The 5,459-nt window shown below is 40.4% G+C and overlaps 1 long non-coding RNA gene across 1 annotated transcript; it reads left to right on the forward strand.

Moving 5' to 3' along the window:
* The first annotated feature begins 659 nt into the window (after positions 1–659).
* LOC117058383 lies at positions 660–3,835 on the forward strand. Its single transcript, XR_004427859.1, has 3 exons — positions 660–764; positions 3,305–3,370; positions 3,818–3,835. It is a non-coding gene; the product is annotated as an uncharacterized LOC117058383 (long non-coding RNA).
* The last annotated feature ends 1,624 nt before the right edge of the window (positions 3,836–5,459 follow it).

A 5,459-nucleotide genomic window follows, 5' to 3' on the forward strand; every position in this document is an offset into this window, starting at 1 on the left:
AGGATTCAGCTCAGTACATAATACCTTCACAGCTGAGATAGAATGTAATAAGATGAAACTGGTAGCCAGACAGCAGGAAGGAACAGGGTCACCTGCCTTACAAAACTGTTGCTCATTCAACTCCAACATCAGCGACTGCTGGACTAGGGATCAAGGCCCTGTGGCATAAACCTGGCCCACGAGGTCTCACAATGCAGCCCAGGCACTCTCCCTTCTTTATAGGCCATGTTACCTAGGGGGTGCTTTAGCTCCATGTTGGGCATGGGCTTCTGGTATGCAGCCCCATCCACTTTATCTTGACGGAATACTTTTCTCGGGGGGTGGGGTAGATTTCCGATTTATTTCCCTGGAATGAATTTTTCACAGCAATTCTTGTCTGAATCTTCGCACCATCATGTGAACTAATCTACTCATTTTCAGAGGGGTTTCTGGAGCTGCGAAATAGGATAACAGATGAAAATGCTGCCTTTCTGACCATCAAATATTATCTCTAAGTGAAAGTGCCTGAGGGTCATAGATACATTGAATAGTTCACCTGAAGGAAAAGTATAAAATTATACATCCTTGCGTCGTAGCTGCAGCCACAGGTGGGGGTGTTCCCCAGGGGAGGGGACAGAAGCATGCATGCTGCCAAAGTCATGATTTCCGTCTCATCTGTGAGAGAAGTAGAAGGAGCTGAGAGTCAGAGGTGGGGAAGAGTGGACAAACATCAGATTGGCAAACCAACTCCTGCTCTGCCCTGATGAATCTCTTCTGGGTTCTCTGTAAGTTTGGGAAACTGGGAAGGGAATTCATGGATATGGTCAACCTCTTGAAAGATCTGGGGAAACGTAGCTCCATAATCCCCACCAGAGCTTTCCTAGGAGTGTGTGTAAGTGTGGTTGTCAAAATTAATGGACTTAGGTGAGATGGTGAAATTTACATGTTTTATCAGAGAAAAGCCATTTTTAACATTTACTAAAGATTAGAAACCAGTCCCATACTTTTTGCGTGGAAAAGAAAATGGAATAATGTTATTTGGATATGAGGACTGAATAAATGGTTTATAGAGGGTGGCATTATGGGGTGTTACACTGGAGTAGATGAAGTGAGTGATGTTTTTATGTAGCAGTCAGATGAAGAATCAGAAGTTCTTTAGCTTCTTAACTTTTCTCTCTTTTTCTCTTTTAATTCCTTTATTATTTCTTTCTTTCTTTCTCTCTCCCTTTTTCTTCCTTTCTTACCCCCCCTGGATTAATGTTTTAGTTTGGATTTTAAAAATAGATATTTGACAATAATCTTTGTATTTCTCCTTATTGACGTTAATAAAATGTATATATATATTTAAAAAAAAGATAATGTGTGTTTGTGTGGTGTGAATGTATATGAATGCTGTCCTAAAAATAAAGAAAAGGGTAAATAGTTCAGTGATTGGAACTTTGACATTTTCTGGAAATCATTTTATGGACAAATGGCAGGATTCTAGAAATGGCTCCTAAGTAATGAGAGTTATGTACAAATAGCCTCTTGTACTTCTCCATGGTACTAGTGAACAGAGAAACTAGTGAGAGAATTCTATGTAATTACTTGAAGTGGAGGAGAAATCCCCCAGCATTCCAGAAATAGCACAGCTTTTCATTTTCCCTTTCCTTTTCTCTGCAGTGGGAATGAGTTGGCAGCCAGGCTCCCATTCTGCATCCTTTCGCATTGCCCGAAACCAGTGTCTTTCTAAGGCTACCTGGCAAGTGGAAACAGAAACAGCATAGAGAAATGCTGAAAATAATAGAAGCAAATGCTTCAAGATAGCCTTTTACTAAAACAGGGAGAAATGGAATACTAATAGAAAACATATTTTTGAAATGTTCTCAGAAAAATGCCTTGTAGGATTATTATTTTTGCTAGACTCTAAAAATGCAACTGTAATAGAGATAAAACAAACAAACAAACAAACAAAAATTCCTTCCAGTAGCACCTTAGAGACCAACTAAGTTTGTTCTTGGAATGAGCTTTCGTGTGCATCCAAGAACAAACTTAGTTGGTCTCTAAGGTGCTACTGGAAGGATTTTTTTAAAATTTTGTTTTGACTATGGCAGACCAACACGGCTACCTACCTGTAACTCAAATAGAGATATGTACTCATATTTAGGGTAGCCATATGTTTGGGAAATTCAGGCGCGTGTGAGGGAGCATGTCCGGATTTTTAGTTTTGGGAATGTGGCAAGCTGTGTGACAATAGGTTCTTTGAAGCTTCCATTATGAATTCTAAGTCCTACACAGAAGAAGATGGCATAAAGCATACTGGAACAAGTTAAGCTGTGTTGAAGCTACACCAGATCCAAACCATTTTCAACAAAAGGGCTGTTGCTCTGCCTAAGTGAGGCAGTGGAAAAAGAAGCCTTAAAAAAACTGTTCTGTGTGAGGTTGCCAGGACTCAAGACTGATTTGAATGAGCTTATGTTCCAGTGTAAGTCACCTGCTCATTGCCACATCCCTGCAACAGCCTTCTGGAGGACTTAGTGCCCTCAGTTTAACTAGCTGAGCTGTGATAAGCATATCTTTGCATGAGATGGAGGGACTTATTGCATGGTGAGCCCAGCTGAGGGAGAGATCTGCTGCATCCTAAGCTGCCCATGTGATAAATCTTGTGATAAGATTGCCCCCAAAACTGCAGAAAAGCCAAGCTGTTTTCAAAAAATACATTTTAAAGAATAAACTGAAATAAGGCCTTCCTCTTCAATTTGTGGAGGACATTTCATGAAAACATCTATCCTCCTCCTCCTCCTCCTCCTCCTCCTCCTCCTCCTCCTCTTCTTCTTCTTCTTCTTCTTCTTCTTCTTCTTCTTCTTCTTCTTCTTCTTCTTCTTCTTCTTCTTCTTCTATTACTATCTGCAAGAGAACCAAAGATTTCAGTTTAAGAGTGTCTGGGTTACACAACCATATAATGTAAATGTACAAATTAAATAAGTGTTGGTAGAATGAACAGTGTGAAACACATGGAAAGGGGCAATTTTATTGGTTTCTCCTCAGCTCTGCATTCGCACATGCTTTCAAACACCACACACTCCTTTTGCACCCAGAAAAAAACACTGCACCAGAATAGGAGGTGCTCTGGCATATAGGAATGTTAGCAATTATATGGTATTGCCTCTCATTTATATGTGTATTATTTGTATAATTGGAAACTACAAGGGATAGAAAACACTAAAGCCAGTTCAAAAAGGCTGCAGCAAAAATATCAGGTTAGGAGCATTATAAAATCAGTGCTCTGCCCTTGTTTTTACTAGTTAAAACATTTTATAAACATATTGCATGGATGTTATTGCAGGTGCTCTGCTTGCAAATCACTGGTGTTTGGGTGAAGACAAAGATTCAGAGCTTTGCACTTCTACAGGTGAGTTTGGGACTGTGCAGGACTGTGTGCACTAGTGTGTGCAGGATTGCAGAGTATGGTGTATGATTCTTCCTCTACTCGAACCACATGTTTAATGCTAAATGTTCATTATCAAAGAAGGTCAGGGCTGTTTTGTTTCATCATCAATAATTAAATTGAGAATTTACAACCTAAAATTTCTAAATAAAAATTGAGGTGGCATTAAAATGCTTTAAATAAATGAAACAGAGTAGAACACTTACATGCCAATTTCCCCCAAAAGAAATAATTAAAAGCAGTGTACAATAAGCAATCATGAAAAAGTGCTAAAAAGTGATACAGTAAGACAAAACAATCCAATTGCACATGATTACTCAAATGTTCACCCTGCATTGCAGAAACATTTTCATTTACTCTCTGCATTAATTTATGCTCTTTCTTTATTTCTTCCATTTGTTCGTTCTCCAGGTGAACTTCCTGCTCCTGGATTATTCTTGAAATCAACTTTGGTTCATGAAGGGGAAACTATCACAGCACTATGTGTGTCTCCATCAGAGGTTGTGCCGACCAGATTTTTTTTCTGTAAAGATGGGGCTCCTGTTTCATTCAAGAAAGCAACATCTCAAAATGCTCAATACATAATCAATGCTTCGTTGAGGAATGCTGGCCAATATTCCTGTGGTTACCAGCAGAAGGATGCAAAGAACCAAGAGAAGACATCTGCCCTCAGTGATGCTCAGAATCTGATTCTCCAGTCAGGTAAGATTGTATCAAGGATCTGACTAGGAAGGGACCTGCAAGAGAATGTTGCATGGTGGGATAGTCCTGTTTAGAGTTCCAGCTAGCCAGTCATGCTATATTCCAACACAGTCCATTTAATTCCCCACCCATTTGGTTTCTATTCCCGTACGACAACAGTTACTCATAGCCAAAGAGCATGTTCAGACTTCCCTGGAGCAAATTCATATGTTGGAGCATCTGGCCTATGGCATGGAGATGATAGCACTTCTCCAGGGACACTGTTTAATTGTGTATTAAAAATAGGCATTGCTGTTAGGCAGCTTATCAAAGAGTGATGCTTTTGCAACCTGTTAAAACTATTCATGATTTATGTGTTTAGCCTCTAGGGATGGTGCTTAGATCAGCCTATGTACACCCTGTTTCATTTCTTTTGGTGCGTCATGTTTTTCTAAAGAGTGCTTGAAAGGTACATGTGTTCTTCCATTCAGCTAAGTTATATTTTGAGTAGACCCATTGAAATGAATGGCTCTTAGTCACAATGATTGATTTTCAGTTCAAATAAAACCCATTGTTATGATGCACATTAATATATACTTTAATGTACATATTTTGTATGCATTCCTCAAAATATGCATTTTATCAGTGATTTTCAATGCATTTCCAAATAAAATACATGTTATATTAAAATGCATATTTCTGTTGGGCTCCTTTTGTGGCAAAACCACATTACAAAATCCACATTACAAAATTTAGTCTTGCCATATTTCAAAAAGTAACATTCCTGACACCCCAGATCCCCCCCAAATAAATAAATAAAAATAAATAAAAAACCCACGTTTCCAAGAGCCAATTCTTTTTCTTTTAGCAGGGAAAGAAGGGGAGACTCTTTGTTGAGGTTCCCCCCCTGCTTTGGGAGGGTGGGACTGATGAGGTAAGTTCCTTTGGACCTGCTCCCGAGCAAGTAGCCACAGGTGCCCTGTTCCCTTTTAGCTGGGCTCCTCATCTCCTGCTCTGCATCCTGGAAAGGGGAGCAGCTGCGGCAGCTTTGAGGAAGGTAACACAGCAGCTCTCGGGGGGGGGGGGGGAAACAATGGCGGGAGCAGGATAACTGAGTCCTCTTTATTTTCCTCCCTGGAGAATGGCAGGAGCTCGGGGCTGCTCTCTCCCTCTTTCCACTTTCTTCTGTTATCCCCTACTCCTCAGTGTGGGCTGCTGCACGTGGGGAGGCAGGGGCGGCTAGCACGATTTGGGCATCCCATGTAAGGGGGGGGACATTCCTTCTTATGCTCAGGGGGGATGACGACAGAAAACAACAACAACAACAACAACAACAACAACAACAACAACAACAACAACAACAACAACAACA

Source organism: Lacerta agilis, chromosome 14 (genome assembly GCF_009819535.1).
Source record: "Lacerta agilis isolate rLacAgi1 chromosome 14, rLacAgi1.pri, whole genome shotgun sequence".
Taxonomy (NCBI): domain Eukaryota; kingdom Metazoa; phylum Chordata; class Lepidosauria; order Squamata; family Lacertidae; genus Lacerta; species Lacerta agilis.